Below are 23,041 nucleotides of genomic sequence, written 5' to 3' on the forward strand. Positions count from 1 at the left end.
ATGGCTTTTGGAAGGATACATATTTCCAGTAATATGATTTCTGTACAGCTTTTGTTTTCTTCCAATGTCTTCCTTACTTGGATAGTAATTATTTTGATTGTTGCTATTCATTCAGGATATCTTGCCATAAGTGCTCTGTTAACTGTTGTAGTCTGCATATCCTGTCCAAATACAAAGATACCACAGTTATACTCAGTATAATCATATGCACCATAATCCTTAGAGTTTTGCTCACTACTGTGGGCAATTTTATAATTTTCATATCCTTAATCATAGCAGTTGTTACACCCCTGGTTCTAATTTTCTCCATGACCTCTTTACTTCCCCTACTACTATGTCTTCTATATGACATTATTTCCACCAAATTGTTGCTGTTTCTGACTTGCACAATATTACTTCACATTTCTAAGAACCTCATTGATGATATCAGCTTTCCAGCTATTTCTTTTCTGGATCTTTATCTGTATATGTGACAAAAAATTTCCTTCTTTCATTGTTTTTGTATCTATGGAAAGTTCAACAATTTCAGTCTATCCAAAGGCTCCAAATTTTTCTTTTGTTTATTCTTATGAAATATCTAGATCCAATTCACTCACAAAACCTTTTTAGGGAGTTCTTTCTCTTTTAAAACTTTAGTCCTTTGAATCAGTGGATTTATCAATTTATCAACCAGTTTATATTATTATGGTTCCAGTAGGTTGTCCATACTAGCTGCATCTTTGAAAAGCACAGATCAAGAGCAGATCCGGATACCAGCCCGATAGGATTAAACCCACCCAGAGACTGCCAGCTTCCAAGTCTCAGTCTCCACTCACGGACAGGGGAGGTGAGGCAAGCTTAACTTCTGGTGACCTGAGCAGAAACACTGGAACTGAGCACTGCACACAGCAGATCTGGATGCCTGATGATTTCAGCCCACCCAGAGACTACCAGCTTCCAAGTCCCAGTCTCCACCCATGGACCGGTGAGGCTAGGGTGCAGCCTACCCAGAGTTTGCTAAGGTCCTGATACTTAGGACAGCTTCCATCCAAGCAAGAGGAAAGTCACTAGGGTATTGGACCTGCTTCCACCCACTGGAAAGGAACCTAGGTCACCTACACACCAGGGGAGGAAGAGATTCCTTCTTCACCCACAGGAAGAAATGATGGGAAGGAGACAATACAAAAACACACCCACCAACAAAAACACCAATATGACACCGCCAGAAACTAGAGAATATATACCCACAAGACCTGAACAGTCCATTGTGGAAAAAGCAGAAGGGAAAGACCTTAAAAACAGCTTCATGAAAATGATAAGTGCCCTCAAAGAAGATATGAGAAAATCCCTTAAAAACATGGAAGAAAAAACAACCCCCAAAAATAAAAGAAATGGAGGAAAAAATCCAAAAATGCTAGATTTGAAAGAAATGGAGGAGAAAACAATCCAAAAATGCAAGAAAAGACAAACCAAAAGCCTCAACAAATGCAAGGAAGAGAGGAAAAGAAAAAGGAAAAATTACAAGAAACAACTCAAAAAGTACAAGGGTTGAAAGCTGAAATAGAGACAATAAAAAACACAGTCTAAAGGAATGCTGGAAATAGAAAAGCTGGGCAAATGGACAGGTACTACAGATACAAGCATAACCAACAGAATACAAGAGATGGAAGACAGAATCTCAGGTGTTGAAGATACACTAGGGGAAATATAATAATTTACCAAAGAAAATCTTAAGTTCTACAAATCCCTAACACAAAATATCCAGGAAATATGGGACACCATGAAAAGACCAAGCCTAAGAATAATAGGTATGGAACAAGGCAAAGAAATCCACCTCAAAGGGGCAGAAAATTATTTGAAGTTTGTGAGTACTCTTTCTAATCCAATCTACAATCTAATTTGTAAAGCTCTCACCTAATTTGTGTCTACACTGACTCCTTTGTAGGTAGTATCAGACAGGGCAGCAGTTTTTCTGAGGCTTCTCCTCAAAAAATTTACATTTCTCTTGATTTCTTTTTCCAGCCATAAAAATTTAGGAGACTTTCTGTATCCTCTGCTAAATTCTATAGAATCTTCCATACAGTTGTTTTTGGGTTTCAGGTCATGTTGTAGGCATCTGTTATTTTTCCACTGACTGGCTCTGAGGACTCAAATCATCAACCTTTCCTGTTAAGACATTGACTGGCTGGATGTTCCTTTTGGCTATATCCAAAGCAATTTAGGTAGCTTGTTAACAATCTCCAAAGCAACCTAAATATCCTTCTAATTATATCCAAGGTAATTCAAGCAGTTCACATTCACGCATTCACAATCACATTTCATACAAACCGGTGTGGTCACACTATACATTCAGAACATACATACAACTTTCATTTACTCTTTTTCCCTAGGTCATGATTAGTTGGTTGAAATGAAACTTCCTTAACTGAAATCTGTATGACATTACAACTCCAGCCAATCCTTGAATTAAAAGAAAAGGTTGAAAAAGTCCTGTGTGCTATTCATCATACCTCCATTTGAGAAGTTCTGAGCTACACTCAGGGGCTACAGCCATAACCATTCCTTGTAATTCTGTAGATGCAGGGTAGAGAGGCCAGGATTTTGGCTAAAAGTTTTTAGAGATGACTCGCAAAATTGACCTTAAATTTGTATCAATAACCATCCCTGTATTATAAATGCAAACAAACTTTTTAAACACTATTTGGGAATGTGTGCATTGTTCTTTCCAAACTAATTCCTGCTATTAAGGGGCACAATAATACCATGGGGAACATGACAAAAACAAAAAAACAAAACAAAACAAACAAACAGAAACCGGTTGAAGTTCTTGTTTTTGTGGTCTGTAAGGCTGCATCATCTCAGCTGTTTTGGATGTTGGATCACCTGGGCCATGGCTTCAGGTGGTCTTGCTTCATCAAACCATACTAGTCTGGAAGGACCCCCCCAGCTTTTTATTTTCTGGGAAAACAAAAGCAGAATTCTTTTCCCAAGTAGCCTGAACTTATATTTAAATTTAGAAGTCAAAGCATTTTCAAAATATATAATTCAGCAGCATTGATAATCAAATGTCATTTAGAAGTTTTTGTTCCTTTCTTAGCAAATAAACAATTTAAAGACAACACAACAGCAGACAGTATCCAGACTCTCTGTGTATTTTCCATTCCACATACTTTTTTTTTTTTTTGGTTTTACAAGACAGGGTTTCTCTGTATTGTTTTGGAGGCTGTAGGTCCAGCCTGGCCTCAAACTCATAAAGATCTGCCTGCCTCTGCCTCCCGAGTGCTGGGATTAAAGGCATGTGCCACCACCGCCTGGCTCCATTCCACATACTTTTAACTTTTCCTTTTCCTTCACTTAATACCAGCACCTTGTTTACTAACTGTTACAAATTTTCAATTCACCCATTTTCAATCCATCCTCCAACTGAGGATGATCCCTCACACAAAAGCCAGAAGATTTACTCAATCCACCCTCCAACTGAGGGTGATCTCTTAGCTTCCCCATTCTATCCCAACCTTGGTGTCAGGTGAAGGCCTGGAGATTTAATCCAATCCACCATCTTAACCCAAGGGTGATCTCTCAGGTTCCTCTTTCTTTCATGACCTTGGTGTTGGGCAAAAGCCTAGAGATTTAACCTGGTAACCCTAACTTGGCACCCCTTTCCAATACACCTTCATTGCCTTACTTGCTGGCCAGCCTTTGAGGATGATCGCTCAGTTCCCCTTTACTTTACTGACCTCAGTGGATCAGGCAAAAGGCTGGAGATTAATTCAATACACCCTTTGCCTGAGGGTGATCTCTCAGTTTTCCCCTTAGTTTCCCAACCTTAGTGGATTTGGTGAAGGCTGGAGATTAATTCAAAACACCTTGTCCTTAGAAGGTGAACTCTGAGGCAAAAGCCTGGAAATTTGACCAATTTTGATTTCGGGGTATGACCCAAAAAGAAGGATATAACTGATTCTGACTGGAGTCCTTATTTTTGTAAAAGTTTCTGAAGATCATGGTGAACCTCTTCCCAATCTGGGACATTTAAGCCTCCCCCCATAATGAACCATGAACTCACTCATTCGATTGATTTTAGAAAGCTTTCCAGGGTTTTTGCCTTGACTGTAGTCCCCTGTTCTTCAAGTAACTTTTTTACTTGATACTGTAATTCAAGCTTCCCAGGATTATTCCCCATTTTTTCTTTTCTTATTTTCCCCAATCCGTTCCTGGCCGGCAAAAGGGATGACCCCGTCCACATACCTTGCTTTCAGATCTAGGTGGGATCACCAATTGCCATGCCCACGCAGCCTGAGGCAGAGAATCTGCAGAGGGTGTTGGGATTGATGACACAGAGACCAGTCAGTGGTGAAAGAAAGCTTACTTTATTCTTACTCTGGCTGTTTATATACCCTAACACCAGAGACAGGCATGGGGGTGTGAGGAAGAAGCATTTAGTCATCAGAACGGTCAGAGTCAGGGTGTTCCCATGGGCGAGCACTTCCAAAAACATCAGGAACCAATTGCTCCAGTAAACATGTTTTTCTTTGTGATTACAGGCACTTGATAGATTTAAGTAAACATGTTTTTAGTAAACATGTTTTCTCTGTGGTCACAGACACTGGTTACAGCTGCCTGAATGGGGAAGTGGGCCTCCGGCCAAGGTCTCTTGTTCCCACAGTTAAACTAGAGAATTAAGAACACAACTGAAAGTTCTAGAACGCAAAGAAGCAAATTGACCCAGGAGGAGTAGATGCCATGAAATAATCAAATTGAGGGCTCAAATCAATAAAGCAGAGACTAGGAAAAAAATACAAAAAAATCAATGTAATGAAGAGTTGGCTGTTTGAGAAATTCAAAAAGATAGACAAAACTTTATCCAAACTTACTAAACTAGACAGAGTATGAACATGCAGTTTAACAAAATCAGAAGCGGAAAAGGGGGACACAACAATTGACACTGAGGAAATCCAGAGAGTCATAAGGTCATATTTTGAAAAGCTGTACTCCACACAATTTGGAAATCTAAATGAAATAGACAATTTTCTGGGTAGATATCACTTGCCAAAATTAAATCAAGAGCAGGTAAGCAATTTAAATAGACCTATAACGCCTAAAGAAATAGAAGCAGTCATCAAAAGACTCCCAACCAATAAAATCCCAGGGCCAGATGGCCTCAGTGAATACTACCAGAAATTCAAAGAATAGCTTTTACCAATTCCCCTCAAATTATTCCATGCAATAGAGGCAGAAGGGTCTTTGCCAAACTCTTTTTATGAGGCTTCAATAACACTGATACCCAAGCCACACAAAAACACAACTAAGAAAGAGAAGTTCAGATCAATTTCCCTCATGAGCGTTGATGCAAAAATAGTCAATGAAATACTGGCAAATTGGATCCAAGAACACGTCAGAAAACTCATCCACCATGATTGAGTAAGCTTCATTCCAGGGATGCAGGGATGGTTCAATATACAAAAATCTATCAATGTAATCTACCATATAAACAAGCTGAGAAACAAAAATATGATCATCTCACTAGTTGCTTAAGCAGCCTTTGACAAAATCCAATACCCCTTCATGGTAAAGGTCTTTGAGAGATCTGGGATAACAGGAACATTCCTAAACATAATAAAAGCTATATGCAGCAAACCAACAGCCAACATCAAATTAATGGACAAAAACGCAAGGCGATTCTGCTAAAATCAGGAACAAGACTGCCCCTCTCCCTATACCTCTTCAATATTGTACTAGAAGTTCTCGCTAGAGCAATAAGACAACAAAAGGAGATAAAAGGGATACAAATTGGAAAGGAAAAGATAAAATTTTCACTATTTGCAGATGATATGATAGTTTACATAAGTGACCCAAAGAACTCTACCAGGGAGTTCCTACAGCTGATTAAGACCTTCAGCAATGTCTCAGGATACAAGATCAACTCAAGAAAATCAGTAGCCCTACTATATACAGAAGATAAGAGGGCTGAGAAAGAAATCAGAGAAACATCACACTTTACTATTGCCATACACAACATAACGCTAAGCAAACAAGTGAAAGACCTGTATTGCAAGAACTTTGAGTTTTTAAAGAAAGAAATTAAAGAAGACACCAGAATGTGGGAAGATCTCCCATGCTCTTGGATAGGTAGGATCAATGTAGTAAAAATGGCAATCCTGCCAAAAGCAATGTACAGACTCAATGCAATCATCATCAAAATTCCAGCACAATTCTTCACAGACATTGAAAGAACAATTCTCAACTTTATATGGAAAACAAAATACCCAGGATATCCAATACAACCTTATTAATCAAAGCAACAACTGGAGGCATCACCATCCTTGACTTCAAGCTCTATTACAGAGCTGTAGTCCTGAAAACTGCTTGGTTTTGGCCCAAAAATAGACAGGCAGACCAATGGAATCGAATTGAAAACCCTGATATTAACCCATACATGCATGAACATCTGATTTTTGACATAGAAGCTAAAAATATACAATGGAAAAAAGAAAGCATCTTCAACAAATGGTGCTGGCACAACTGGATGCTGGCATGTAGAAGAATGCAGATAGATCCATGTTTATCACCATGCACAAAACTTCAGTCCAAATGGATCAAATACCTCAACATAAATCCAGCCACACTGAACCTCTTAGAAGAGAAAGTGGGAATCACCCTTGAACGAATTGGTATAGGAGACCACTTCCTGAACATAACTCCAGTAGCACAGACAGTAATATCGACAATTAATAAATGGGACCTCCTGAAACTAAGAAACTTCTGTAAGGCAAAGGACACAGTCAGCAAGACAAAAAGGCAACCCACAGATTGGGAAAAAACAATGGAATGTTGAAATTAGCAGGCAAATAGATGGCACTAGAAGAAACCATACTGAGTGAGGTAATGCAGTCACAAAAAGAGAAACTTGGTGTGTACTCACTCATTTGTGGTTTTTAGACATGAATCAGGTGAGTGCTAGCATAGAATCCCACTGCCAGAGGGTTTAGGAAACAGCCTTCATCCAGCGACTGATTAAAGCAGAGGCAGTTACCCACAGACAAACACTGAACAGAACTCCTGGAATCCAGTGTCAGAAAGAGAGAACTGATGGGCAAAGGAGACTGGGCTGGTTTAACCCACAGAAACAGTTGAACAATGCATAAGCTTTTGGACTCCAGATTGATGGCTATGTGAAAAGCATGGGACTGACCCAGACCCCCTGAATATGGGTGTCAGTGAGGAGGCCTAGGTAATCTATGGGGCCTTGGGTATTATTTATCCCTCATGTACAAATAGACTTCAAGTGTCCATGCCACAATATGGGAGGCTCTCTCACATGGGACACTTCGGGGAGGGTCTATGCCCTGCCCTGGATGAAATGACAGTTACTGGAGATACAACATGGATGGCCCCACCCTTCCTAGGAATACGAGTGGAAATTAGGTGCGGGACTGGGGGACCTGGTGTGGAGGGAAGGGGAGTAGAGGAGGGAGAGGGAGCTGGGATTGACATGCGAAACAAGATTGTTTCTAACCTAAATAAAAAATAATTATTATTTATAAAAATAAATAAGACAAAAAAGAAATATAAAAGGAAAAGCACAGATCCAAATCTTTCTCTTCCAGTGACTGGATCTAAGTAACTGTGACTTCTACAACTTTCCCAAATTGAGACTAATATTTAGTCAGAATTTTGTAGCTTGTGTTCCAGTTCAAGCCTCCAATTAATATTTACCATCATCCTGATGCTTCATGCTTTCATTGATCTTGGATTCCTCTGCAAATTCTTCCATAATGCTGTACTTATTTGTGTCCTCCACGTTAATGGAGCACTCAGCAGGTGGATGTTGATCCTCAGTCCAATCCCTAGCATCAGTGGTGGTGGCAGCTTTGTATGGTGCTTTAATTAAAATTGTCACAAAAGAGCTAGTTCTATTTTTTAATTCCAATCAGTAGTCTTGGTCTTTTTATTAGTAAATTGAATTCATTTACATTTAATGTTTTATTTATATGGAATTGCTAATTGCTATGACTTTTGGGAGATATTACATTTAGCTGGAATACTGATGCTTATTTTTATCCACCATGTTAGTTTTGAGAGTTTGCTTGGTTTTATAGTGTTTGGTATTATTAATATTCCACCTGCCTTTAATCATCTATTCAGACTAAGAGCTCTGTTGTGCCAATCATTTCCTCTTTTGAATGGGATATAAAGTTAGGATGTTCACAGAGACTTCTGCCTCCACCCAAGTTAGGTTTGATTATCACTAATTTTGTAAGGGTCAAATGATTAGGAAAATGGGTCATAAATGAGTTTCCTTAAGGCAAACATTAGATACAATTATACTGGCTATGCTAGTAAGTTTTTCTGCTCCTTTGATTGAATGATTCCAATATATCCTCAAAGGTGGAATAGTTGCACACACATATTGTGGAATAGCGATGATGATCTATGTGGATTTATGCCATGGTAGTTGGAACAAATTCATCTCTGATACTCTAACTCTAGCCATGACTGATAGAAGAGCTGCAGACATGAAACTTCTTCAAAAAAGTTTCACCAAGTCCTAAAGAATGACAACACCAGGCATCCTGGATAGGGGAATCTCAAAATGACACAATCCTAGATGAAAGGCTACAGGCACCTAATGATTGCTGAGGTAAGGAAAATCAGTCTTCTCCAGGGATAAGCCCCCAAATTGTAAGTGGTGGGAGGGACAGGAGATGTTGGAGCAAAAAAAGTGGGGGGGAATTACGCAAATATAGTACTTATATGAAATTCTCAGGAGCAAAAATGTGTGTCTTAATTTCTGGTGTCATGGTTCACAAGCAGAGAACTGTTACTTAGTGCTGCATCATTGAGCTGAGAAATAATACTTTGAGCAAGAAAAGCTCAACAGAAATGAAATAAAACAAACCGAACAGAACAGAACAAAACAAAACAAAGTGTATACTCTAGGGTATGGCAGCCTGGCGGTGGTGGCACACGCCTTTAATCCCAGCACTCGGGAGGCAGAGGCAGGAGGATCTCTGTGAGTTCGAGGCCAGGCTGGACCGATAGCCTCCAAAACAATACAGAGAAACCCTGTCTCGTAAAAACAAAAACAAAACAAAACAAACAAACAAAAAAAACTCTAGGGTATGGCTAGATATATGCAGTGCTCTTATTTGATATTTTAACAGAACTCATATCTCTAAAGAGTTTTATCTGCATATTGAAATAGCACAGAAAATTATACTACAGTACATAGGCAATTTCTTTCCAGGAAATGACTTGAGCCACACTGATACTACTGAGAATAACTCAGTAATCTCATTTTACGTTGTTCTCCAAAATAGTTTGACTCATCACTGTTTTTATTTAACATCTCTTTATGTTTTTATCATTTGTTAGTGAATTTCTAAACACAGACATGTTAACACTATCAACTTTTTTATGTTTATTGCAAAGCATTATGACACTTGTCTGTGAGCATTCTCCAGCTATGCAGAATTTCTCCTTTTATTAAAGTCTTTAAAAAGTGATCCTTAGCTAATTTACAGGCTGATTTGGTGGACATCAAATTCCAGTCCTCAAGTGACATACTTGTCATATTAGCACAGACAGCAGCTAAGGAGAAAGCAAGTAGCATATAGAAATGATTGTTTCTGGATTGTTTAATTTCTTTGTGCTGTCATTTTTTTTGCTAAAAATTTACAGGAAGTACCCCACTAACTAAGCTGTTACAAAGTAGTAAAATAAAATGAAAATGAAGAAAAGTTTTAATTGGTTTCCTGAGAAAGATTTTTTTAAAGAAACCTGTCAAATGAAAATTGCCACACTGGCAGATTTTATTATAGTATATGCATGGCTGTGTCAATCACATGTAATGGAGAATAACATTATGTACATGCTAAATTGTGATGGGTAGCACTTTATATTTTTGGAAAGTTGAGTAAAATGGAAATGTATTGTCCTCAAGAACTTGCTGAAATAAGTATTCTATTTGAAATGTTGTATTTATAAACAAATGTTGGCTTCCATTAGTAGAGTAGGTTTTGAGTGTATTTATTTTAAAATATACAGTTAAATCAAATTAAAATACACATTTAGAAATGATTCTAAAATACATATATTTCTACTGTAGTTAATTATTATTCTTGAAATGGAAGACATGCCATAAGTTTTGGTCAGTAGTAAGCAAAGCATATATTAAAATCTGTGCAAGCTATTTTAGAGAGTTATTGGTGCCTTTTGCTTAAAGCCAGACACTTAAGGCAGAGGGATGGGTAGGAGACTACAGTATGTTAAATCAGCTTTGAGCTCATCATCTATGAACTTTAGGATCCATAGATAATCCTAAATTCTGTTTCACCATTATTTCCTTTCATTCTTTTTTCTTTCTTCATTCCTCCCTCCTACAATTCCTTTCATTTTTCTCTCCTTCCTTTCTTTGCTTCCACCTCCATTGATTCTTTTCTCTGTTATTATCTTTTACCTTTTCTACAAATTTCCAATTATCCCATATGCTCTATGATACGTATTTTTCCTTATTCTGTCTTTCTTAATGATTGTGTTACTAGACATTATATTGTACCTCAGCAAATAAAAGGCCCATAGTCAGTGTCCCAGCAGAATCTCAATGTGTGGGATGACAGACAAGATGGTAGACAGGAACTAGGAGAGAAATGTTAGCATGGGTGGTTGAAAAACACTTATGGGATAGAAATATTTCTCTTGTGTAAACTAGGCTGAAAATAATAGTGTTAAACCCTCAAAACTTCTTAAATTATAAAATATTGTTTTCTCTATAAGGCATGTAAAATGCTGTCTGATATCAACCATTGCTTAGAAACCACTATACTTGTAAATTTTGTTTTAGTGGTAGTAGTAATAGTAGAAGAAACAATTTAAGTGAATAGCTTATTTTCAGGCATGTAGCCCCTTAGTATTTTGACTGAAGTTTACTGCATTCATATTGTAAGCATAATTTGTAAAACCAAAACTACTCATTCAAACATTATATGTTTTACAGATTTTAATATGCCATCAACTTGATGGCCAAGACATATTTATTATTCTTTCCCAACAAAATCTGTGGAGTTTTGACACATGTTGATAAAATATTTTTTCCTGCAGAAATTTACATTCCACCAGTCTTGCATGTTAGATTCACTCAGTGAAAGTTTCCTTTTTGTTTGTTTGTTGCTGTTGTTTTTGTTTGTTTGCTTGATTTTGAGACAGGGTTTCTCTGTGTAGCTTTGGAGCCTGTCCTGGAACTTGCACATGTAGATCAGGCTGACCTTGAACTCACAGAGATCTCCTGCCCCTGCCTCCCAAGTGCAGGGGTTAAAGGCGTGCACCACCGCCACCCAACTGAAGCAGTTTCTTAAGCTAAGAGTAAATGTAGCTATACAGATGGTCCTTATGCTGTGTTGTGAAAATTTGATGGAAAACTAAATACCTTTAACAGTATTTTTGTGTTCTATTTCATAAAAACTCTTTTCTTACATCATTGACTTCCATTAAAATTTCAGTCCACTTTCCTCCCTCCCATATGTTGCTTAATACTATATTCTTAGTTGGCTGAAATAAGAGTATAGTATTATAGAAGATTTCATGGAGAACAATGGAATAATTCCCTGTGTGTTTAATTTTATTTCTTACTTTACTGAAAAAGTTCATACATTTTTTCAGTTATCTGTTTTAATAGCTAAATCATAGAAAGACTTAATAGTAATAATTAAGAGTATTCTAGACTGACACTTGACTTATATTAGAAGAGCTATGTAGTTTGAATATTCAGTTAAAAGTTATCACTTTTGGGATATATGTTAATTGAATTGCAAGATGCTTTCATATTCTCAGTACAATGGAATTATTATTTTTAAAATTATGTGCCATTTTCTTCTCAAGTGACCTATCCGTATCACCAAGTAATATGCTTAGATTTGGCGGTCATTGGTATAGCCAACGATTACATTTTTCCTAATGTGTAGACATATAAATTTACAAAATAAATTATCTTATAATGGCATTTGTCATCTATTTTAACAACTATACAAGGACTACAGAAGAGGCTCAGCAGCTAAGAACTATTCCTCTTCTCATACGACAAAGCTTGGTTTCCACCACCCATAAGGTAGTTCAGAAATATCTGTAACTCCGGTACATTGGGATCTGACTCCCTCTTTTAATCTCTTTGGCCACTAGGCATAAATATGATGTGCAAGTACACAGACAAGCAAAACACTCATACAATTTAAAATACACATGAATAAATCATACTGAGTGAGGTAACCCAGTCACAAAAAGACAGACATGGTGTGTATTCACTCATATGTGAATTTTAGACATGGAGCAGAGGATTGCCAGCCTACAATCCCACCACCAGAGAGTATGGGAAAGAGGGAGGACCCTACGAGAGATATGCATGGTACCCCGGAGAAGGACAATGGAACAGGATATACTATGAGGATTGGGAGAATGCAGGGAGTAGAGAGGGAGCAGGGAGAAAGAGAGAGAGAAAAGAGGGGGAAGAGGAAGAATTGGGAGAGCAGGAAGGTTGAGTCAGGCAAAGAATAGAGGAGAGCAGGATGAGAGATACCATAATAGAGGGAGTCATTATAGGTTTGAGGAGAGATCTGATACTAATGAGATTTCCAGAGATCTACAAGGATGACACCAACTGGCAATACAATCAATAGTGGAGAGGCTACTTTAAAAGCCCTTCCCCAACAATGAGATTGACATTTACCTTATATGTCATCCTAGAGCCTTCATCCAGTGGCTGATGGAAGCAGGGGCAGACATCCACAGCTAAACACTGAACTGAACTCCTGGAAACCAGTTGCAGAGAGGGAGGAATGATGAGCAAATGGGTCAAGACCATTCTCAGGAAACCCACAGAAAGAGCTGACCTGAAAAAGGGGGTGCTCATGGACCCCAGACTGGTGTCTGAGAGGCTAGCATGGAACTTACCCAGACCCCCTGAATGTGGGTGTCAGTGAGGAGGCCTTGGCAATCTATGGGGCCTTGGGTAGTAGATCAGTATTTATCCCTGGCATAGCAATGGTCTTTGGGAGCCTATTCCATATGGAAGGATACTCTCTCAGCATGGGCGAGGCTCTAAGCCCTGCCCTGCATGATATGACAGACTTTGGAGATGCCCTATGGAGGGCCTCACCCTCCCTGGGGAGTGAAATGGGGATTATTTGGGTGATTGTGGGGGTTGTCAGTGGCAGGGTAGGAGGGAATGGAGAGGGAACTGGGATTGATGTGTGAAACAAGCTTGTTCCTAATTTAAATTAAAAAAAGAAAAAGATTGTTCAAAAGATTTCCATTAAATAAGCACATCTTTTTTCCTAGATTCTTTTTATTTAAATTAGAAACAACCTTATTTTACATATGAATCCCAGTTCCCCCTGCCTCTCATCCTCCCATGCCCCCCACCAGTCCCCATACCATCCTCTTTCTGCAAAGCATATGTCTTTTTATTATATATTTTGCTCTAAAATTTTTTAAGGTTTGTTCACTTACTATGCTTCTTACAATAGAAAATGCCTACAGAAATTATTTTTTAATTAATATTTATGGAATGTTATAGTCATCTTATTCTATTATATAATTAATGAATAAATTAAAGCCACAGCAATTCAAACAAATATGTTTGTTTAATGAGGAGGATTTGTTTCACGATAATAACTATATAACAGTCGTTTGTCATTCTGTAATATAATGTGCTAGTACAATTAGAATAATATGATAGTAAAGAATATATCTTACTGATATATAAGAACTCATATCAAATTATCTTGAGAAAATATCAATATGTATAAGGAACATTAGACTCAGTGTGGAATGATTGAAGAGTAAGACAATATTTGTGTGTTTGATCTGCACTAACTTAATTATAGTACAACTTACTGCTTGTATTAGGAATCACTGAAAAACTTCATGTTTGTTTGTGTGAGTGTGTATGTGTGTATGGACATATACCACATACACCTGAAAATTAATTTCATGGACTCATAAGCAGCTGAGGATGTAACATATATATTTCAAATAAACGCAATACCTGGGATTGAGCTCAAGATCCAATGTCAAAGGTTCAGTGACTTCTTAGTTGTCTGTCCTAATATCTTAATATTACTAAATGAAGCTTGTGATACAACTATATGGAAGAAAGTTTTCAACCTATACCACACTTTTTTCCTGTATTCTGCACTTTTCAAGAACTCAGTGCAGAGTGCTGTCACTTGGGACTAGCACTCAGTGTGCCTGAGGAAGAACACAGTGTTTCAATCCATGTCATTCCACCATTCATACAACTATATAACTTTATAGTCTTGTAATGTGACATTTATTCCCTATATAACAAGAAAAATCATACATTCTAACTCCCATTTATTATGCTGATGAATCGAAGACATGATTTCTTACATTCAAAAGGCCTCCCAAATATCGTAAAGACAATGAGATCACACACTTCACTTATTTTACATCTAGACATGTGCAGATTGTCATGTGATCTCAACCTAGCTGTCTTGATCCTAGAACACTTCCAAATTAAGAAATAAAGAATTCTGATAGTCTATGATTGTATTATTGCCTAATATGGAAACATCTGTCATTATTTCTTAATTAATATGTATGTCTGTGTATGCTAATCAAGCCCTAGATGTTAGAACTATTATCAGTGAGAGGTGAGTCCATTGTTTTGATGTAGCTATAGAATGGGGAGTACAGTGCTTGATATAAAATGTTCATACAATGATCCAGAAAGAGTTCTATAGAAATTATACAAAGTAAAATATATAAAATGAATGTTAAATGATGAAACCACTAAAATTCAAAAGCAAAATAACTAGCAGTTTATTTAAAATGTCTATACAAATAGTTAATAGGTAAATAAAACTGACTCATTTTATTAATCTGGAAAGCAGTGTAAATCAAAACTACGATGAGATACCACTCATGGCAGCAGTATTATCACAAAAGATGATGAATGCTGAAAATATATGTTGAAAATGCAATGCAAAATCACTACATTCTCATTCATGGGCAGAATTTCAAAGTTTGCCTCATAGAAGTTGAGAGCAGACTCCTTATAAGCAGTCAGTAGAGAATAAGCAGAAAGTGCAATATAGGGATGGACCAAAGGGCACAGTGAGTGAAACGAGGAACCAATTCTAGCATCCATTGACATAATAGGCTGAATACATACATACATCTTATATCTCAAAAGCATAACAAAGAAATCAAATTCCATTTAGAAGTAAGAAATGGTGTATGCACAAATCAGTGGGCCAGTATTGCCAGGTTGATGACTGCAAATGTGTTTAAGTATCAGATTATAATATGTGCATTCCCACAAAGTCATAATGGTGGTGATATTAAAGGCAAAAAATATATATCTAATGACATTTACTTTTCAAATAAAATATATTCTGCCCATTTATTCTGAGATTTATTTTCAATATTTAATGTTTTGATTATTGTAATGAAAATAAACTGTCTTTTAAATTTAGGAGAAAATGTAAATAAGACCTGCATAATGAATGGTAACTAGAATCAATAATAAAAATTTATTTTGTTGCATAATACATATTAAATCAAGATTATAGAAAAACATAAAATTTTCAGGAAACTTCTTTATTGATAAACCTCCACAAAGCACAAGGTATTGATTTTCATTTCAAGGAGCTCTGAGTTTTCTTGAAACACAACATTCACAGAAATGAGCAGCAGAGTTAAAAGATTTAGCCATTTCAATGTGACACATTACATGTACCATAATTCCATGGCTACATTAGGAAGATAACTCACTCTGAGTCTCTCCAATTTCCCCTCTGTTAAGAGGGTAAATATTTGGTGCCCACTGAGTAAATTTATGACAATGTAAAGTATCCATAATTCTATATTACACACGTGTATAAATTTCCTTCACTTTTTTCTATGCCTTAAATAAACAACAAAGGATGTTGGTAACTGTTACCATGACATGTCATGGTCATGAATGTTCTTGATTATTTCTGTGACCACACAGCTAAGGTCATAGATGTTCTTCATCATTTCTCTGATAATACAGCTATGATTAAATTGTTTTAAAGTAGTTGGTAGTTGTGTGATAGTGCAGCTATGGTTAGTTTGCATGTAAAGATAGGTGGAATTAGAAATGTGAGTCATAATATTGTTGATTGTTGTGGCTCCTCTGTAACTCTGCATATGAATTAATACCTCACTGTAGGCATAGTACTATGAATATTAGATAATGTGCTTTTCTTCTAAAGAAAGTGAGCCTGTGTCATTATAGAACCTCATGATCTCTGATTAGAAGCTGCTATTCCTGTCTTTCCTGGAATCTTCTTGATGTAATTTGTCAATAGTAGCATACATATTCATAAAACATGACAAATTCCATGTACTATTAGCACACATAAGAATTAGTATGGAACTTGTTAGAAAAAGACTTAAACATAAAGGATAAAAATCCATAAGAAAGCAAACTAGACACTAACTATAGATAGTAAGTAAAGATTCAAGATTAAACTTTTTAGGGAAAACACAGGTATAAAATTTGTTTTCTTGACTTAAATAATAGCAATGTAAATGTATATTTTCTGTACTTTTCCTCTATGTAAATTTGAAAGTCTGACTGATACAAGTATGTAAATAATAGGCACTATAACTAAAACATGATATATTAGCATACTAATTAATCTTTGAAAAAGAATTGTTATCAAAGGATTTCAGTTACTAATGGTAATATGTTACATTTACTTTTAACAAAATGAGTTTCGATCAGTAATACATGCTCCACACATAAGTTTTTCTGAACATATAATCATAAACTATGAAGAAAACTCCATACATAGTAACAATTTTAAGGGATAGCCTAAATCTGAAGAAGTACTTTATTTCTATTTCACTGACTGAAGTAAAACAATAGCATATCTCCCAGAAGGCCTTTTTAAGTACTAGAAGGACTTAGGCCTGGAGAATCACTAACTCATGCATTTGTTCTACTTATAAATGACAGAATACATGGAGAGTAATCCATCCAATAATAAAGAATACTACTTTACACATGTATGCTTGCATTTGCATCTATGTATGCTACACCTTGAAAACACCTGAATTACGCAGTCAAGAAAGGTTTATTGCTATATACAAGCTGATACATTAAGTTCTCCATATATTTGAGTGAAATCATTTGTTAGAGATGGAGTTATGGAAACTTGATGAGAAAAGTATTTAAGAGTTTTTGCAATTTTAGAATGCCTGTCTCTGCATGCACAAACAATAGCAACTGGAGCTTTATTCATTCTCTTCAGCATGTCATCAGATTCTAATTTATTTTTGTTGCTGCCATAGAATATCCTGATAAAACACAACTTAGGAAAGAAGGGGTTTACTCACTTTACAATTTCAGGACGAAGTTCTATGTTACACAGGACTCAAGGCAGAAACTTAGAGCAGTTATTACATAAGAGCACAGTCAAGAACAGAGAAACTAATATTTTCATACATGGTGTTTGCTTCTTGTGCTTATCCTTCATTCTTAAACAGTTAAGGATCAATCAAGTAGGAAATGGTGCTGCCCATAGTGGACTGCTATTCCCACACTGATTAACTTAGTGAAGACAATCCCACACAGATGTATTCACAAGTGAAGCCATTGTAGAACACTTCATTGTGCCTCTCTACCCAGATGGTCTTAGATTCTGGCAAGATGACAGTTGTTGTAAACTAGCAGTACTTCTTAACTCTATGCCTCAAATACATAAAAAGAAGCACCCACATTCATAAAAGAAGCATTACTAAAACTCAAATCAGACATATTCTCCCACACATTTATAGTGGGAGACTTCAACATCCCACTCTCACCATTGAATAGGACTACCAGACAGAAACTTAACAAAGAAATAAAAGTACTAATACAACTTTTGACTCAATTTGGTTTACCTGACATGTATGGAACATTCTATTCAAACACAAAAGAATATATCTTCTCAGTACCATGTGGAAACTTCTCTAAAATTGATCACACATTGAACAACAAAGCAAACCTCAATAGATACAAAAAAAAATGGAATAACCCCATGTATCTTACAAGATCACCATGGTTTAAAGTTAGAATTCAACAACAACGCAAATTGCAGAAAGCCTACATACTCATGGAAATTGAACAATGCACAATTGCATCACTGCTGGGTCAAAGAAGAAATGAAGAAATTAGATACTTATTAGAATTCCATGAAAATGAAGGCACAACATACCCAGACTTATGGGACAGTTTGAAAGCAGTGCTAAGAGGAAAGTTCATAGGACTAAGCATCCACATAAACTGGAGAATAGTCACACTAGAGAATTAACAGCACACCTGAAAGCTCTAGGACAAAAGGAAGCAAATTCGTTCCGGAAGAGTAAATGTCAGGAAATAAGAAAATTGAGGGCTGAAATCAACAACAACAACAACAACAAAGACAACTAAGATGACTTAGTTGCAAAATTCTACCAGAAATTCAAAGATGAGATAAAAAACAAATATTCCTCAAATTATTCCACATAATAGAAGCAGAAGGGTCATTGTCAAACACTTTTAATGAGGCTACAATTACCTTGGTACCCAAACCACACAACTAAGAAAGATATTTCCAAATCAATCTCCCTCATGAACACTGATTCAAAAATACTCAATAAAATATTAGCAAACTAAATCCAAGAACACATCATAAAAACCATACACCATGATCAAGTGGGCTTCATACCAGAGATGCAAGGATGGATCAGCATGCAAAAATCTGTCAATATAATATACCATATAAACAAACTGAAAAAGAAAAAGCAACACGATCATCTCACTTGATGCTCAAAATGTTTCACCAAAATCCAACACCTCTTCATGAAAAATGTCTTGGAGAGATCAGGGACACATGATAAAGGCAATATACAGGAAGCCAGCAACCAATGTCAAATTAAATGGAGAGAAACTCAATGTGATCCCTCTAAAATCAAGAACAAGAGAGGGTTGTCCAGTATCTCCATATTTCATCAATACTGTAATTGAAATTCTAGATAGAGCAATATGAAAATAAAGGGGGATCAGGAGGATACAAATTAGAAATGAAGAAGTCAAACTTTCACTATTTACAGATAATATGATAGTTTACATAAGTGAACCCAAAATTCTACCCAAAAACTCATACATCTGATAAACTCGATCAATAAAAATGACATGATACATGATTAACTCAAGAAAATTAGTATCCCTCCTACATATATAGAAGATAAATGGGTTCAGAAAGAAATCAGAGAAACATCACCCTTCATAATAACCACAAATAACATAAAATTTTGGAGTAACTCTAACCAAGAAAGTAGAAGACATGTATGACAAGAACTTTATGTCTTTAAAGAAAGACATTAAAGAAGATATCACAAAATAGAAAGATCTCCCATGCTCTTTGATACGTAGAATCAACATGGTAAAAATGGCAATCTTGCCAAAAGTAATCTACAGATTCAGTGCAATCTCCATCAAAATCCCTGGACAGGTCTTCACAGATATTGACAGAACAATACTCAATTTTATATGGCAAAACAAAAGACCCAGGATTGCAAACAAAACCCTGTACAATAAAGGAACTTCAGGGGGCATCACCATCCCTGACTTCAAACTCTGCAATAGAGATAAAATAATGAAAAACTTTGGTATTGGCACAAAAACAGACAGAAAGACCAATAGTATTGAATTGAAAACCCTGATATTAGTCTCCAAACCTATGAATACCTGATTTTTGACAAAGAAGCTAAAAGTATACAATGGAAAAAAGAATCCATCTTTAGCAAATGGTGCTATCATAACTGGATGTAGAAGATTGCAGATAGATCCATAGCTATTGCCAAGCACTAAACTTATGTCCAAATGGATCAAATCCCTTAACAAAATTCAGCCACATTGAACTTCTTAGAAGAGAAAGTGGGAAGTACTCTTGGCCCAGGAGACCACTTCCTGAACAAAACACCAGTAACACAGACACTGTGATGATCCATTAATAAATGGGACTTTCTGAAACTGAGAAGCTTCTGTATTGCAAGGGACACCATCAAGAAGACAAAATTGCAGCCTACATAATGGGAAAAGATCTTCACAAACCCTGCGTCGGACAGAGGACTAATCTACAAAGTATATGGAGAACTCAAGAAGCTAGTCACCAAAACATTAAATAATACACTTACAAAATGGGGTACAGATAAAATAAAGAATTTTCAATAGAGGAATCTCAAAAACCCAAAAGACACTTAAGAAATTGCTCAGCATACTTAACCGCTGGAGAAATGCAAATCAAAACAACTTTATATTTATCAGAATGGCTAAAATCAAAAACACGACAATTTATGCTACAGAGTATGTGGAGAAAGGGCACCACTCCTCTTTGCTGGTGGGAATGCAAACTTGTACAACCACTTTGGAAATCAGTATGGCAGTTTCACAGGAAAATGAAAGTCAGTCTACCTCAACATAGGCATATACCCAAAGGATGCACATTCATACAAGGACATCTGTTCAACTGTATTCCTAGCAGCATTATTTGTAATAGCCATAACCTAGAAGCCACCTAGGTGCCCCTCAATGGAAGAATGGATAATGAACATGTGGTACATTTACACAATGGAATACTACTCAGTAGAAAATAGACAATGAAATCTTGAAATTTGCAGTCAAATGGATGAAACTAGAAGAAACTATCCTGAGTGAGGTAACCAAGACACAGAAAGGCAAATATTGTATGTACTCATTTGGAAGTGGATATTAGAGAGAGAGAGAACAAATGACAACCAGCCTTCAAACTACAACCCCAGAGAAACTAAGAAGCAAGGAGGAAAAGAGACATATACATGTTTCTCAGAAAAGAGGAAAGGGAGACGAACTCCTGTGTAAATTTGAAGCATTGTGGGAAAGAGAATGGAGGTAGGAGAAATAGGAGGGGGGAAAGGAATGGGAAGGAGATAATAAGGGATCAGGAAGGTCGAGTTGGGGGAAGAACAAAGAAAGACAGCAAGGAAAGAGATACCTTAACAGAAGGAGTCATTATGGGATAAACAAGAAATCTGTTGCTAGGGAAATGTCCAGGGATGCACAAGAATGACCCCAACTAAGAATTTAAGCAACAGTGGAGAGGCTGACTTAAATGTCGATCCCCTATAATGAAGCTGATGACTACCTTAAATGCCATCCTTAAGCCTTCATCCATTAGCTGATGGAAGCAGAAGCACAGATTCACAGCTAAGCACTGAACAGAACTATTGGAATCCAGTTTTAGACAGGGAGGAGTAATAAGCATGGGGTCTATGCTTTGTAAACTCATATAAAAAGCTTGCCTGAGCAAGTGGGGGTCTCATGGACCCCAGTTTGACATCTGGGGAACCAGCATAGGACCGAACGAGGCCCTGTGAACATGGGTGTCAGTTGGGGTTCTTGGACAGTCTATTGAGTCTCTGGCAGTGGAGCCAGTATTTATTCCTAGTGAATGAATTGGCTTTGGGAGCCCATTCCTTATGGAGGGCTATTCTCTCAGCCTAGATACACAAACGTGATAGACTTTGATTATCTCCCATGGGAAGTCTCCCCTTCCCTAAGGAGTGGATGGGGAGTGGAATGTGAGGTTCATGGGGGGAATGGGAGGACTAGAGGGAGAAGGAACCAAGATTGGTATGTAACATAAGATATTTTTAATTTAAATTAAAAATGAGTTAAAAACCAGAAAATTTGATGGCTTGTAAAAAACAGCTATACTCCTATTCTCCATAGTCACATAGCTTTTAAGAATTACACTTTCTTCCATTAATAGAAGGCATCTGACATTTAATATTGGCCCACGTCAATGTTATACACAAGGTAAAGCTGGTTAGCCTGACATCTTTTACAAATTGGTTTATCTTTGTTAACCTTTAACTCTCAGCCACAAATGTGAAACCAAGCCTCACCATCTTTCTGTTTAAGACCCTTAACTAACTTCTGCAGCTTCTTCTCACTGTTATTCTCCTTTCCAAATTGTCATATGCTGCCATGTTGATTCTGTATGTCTATTAAAAAACAAAATTAGTTGAATTGCTGCCCATACCTTCAACTTGCCAATTTTCTCTCACTTCAAATTTCATGCTCACTAATGTCACTTACTTGCTTGTCTTTAGAGACCTGTGTGAGTGAATATGTGTGGGTATGTACTGCTGTGTGCATAAGTCTGTGTGGGTATGCACATTTGTGTGCATAAATGTGTTTGGGTATGTACTACTGTGTGTGTTTATGTGCATGATTACATGTTGCTTGCTTAAATGTGTGTGGGTATGTATTGCTGTGGGTGGGTATGCACTGCTATGTATGAGAGTATGTATTACGTGTGTCTATCATCACAGTTCCAACTTAGAGATCTCTATGTGTGAATTACTATGATATTCATAATTTACATTCAAATATGGACTATAATGAACTCTGGCATAATATTAAAATTACTATTTTAATGTTAGTTTTTCCTCACATGCCAGCTGCTCATATGGTTTTGTTTACTTAAACCTGAAAGTTTCCCAAAACTACAGCCTACAGAACCTTTAGTACCTTGTCTTTGCCTCTGCTAGTATTATATTGGGTTCAGCCAATTCTTATCTTTCAGGTTCAGTCCTACCTTACTCCTGTCCATAACTGATGTGAATTTTCTACCAAAAGTCATTTAATATTTATTGTCAGGAGAGAAATCAATTCTAAAGAATAGAAGAAACATTCGCGTGTTGCGTGGGAATCATACTTAAAATCCCATATCACTACAAGTTATATTAAGCACAAAGAAAGAAGTCTACTAAAACATTACCACTATTAATTAGAACTCTTGTTTTAAATGACAGAGACACAGCTTCATCTATTCTTGACAAAACAATGAAATTTTGAGATCTATATTAGATGTATTTAATTTAATAACAGGATTAATGTAATCATGTAAGGTGGTAATATTCAACTGGAAACCAAGTCACAGCCTTGTTTTTTGTTTCTTTTACCTCATCATCAACTAACCATCTATGTTCTGTACTGTCTGTATTTTGTTAG

The 23,041-nt window shown here is 36.7% G+C and overlaps 1 pseudogene; it reads right to left on the minus strand.

Annotated features, from left to right (window-relative positions):
- Positions 1-351: 351 nt before the first annotated feature.
- The window catches only part of LOC101829879, a 59,581-nt pseudogene continuing 36,891 nt past the window's right edge, over positions 352-23,041 (minus strand).

Source organism: Mesocricetus auratus, unplaced genomic scaffold (genome assembly GCF_017639785.1).
Source record: "Mesocricetus auratus isolate SY011 unplaced genomic scaffold, BCM_Maur_2.0 Super-Scaffold_100029, whole genome shotgun sequence".
In the NCBI taxonomy this organism is placed as follows: Eukaryota; Metazoa; Chordata; class Mammalia; order Rodentia; family Cricetidae; genus Mesocricetus; species Mesocricetus auratus.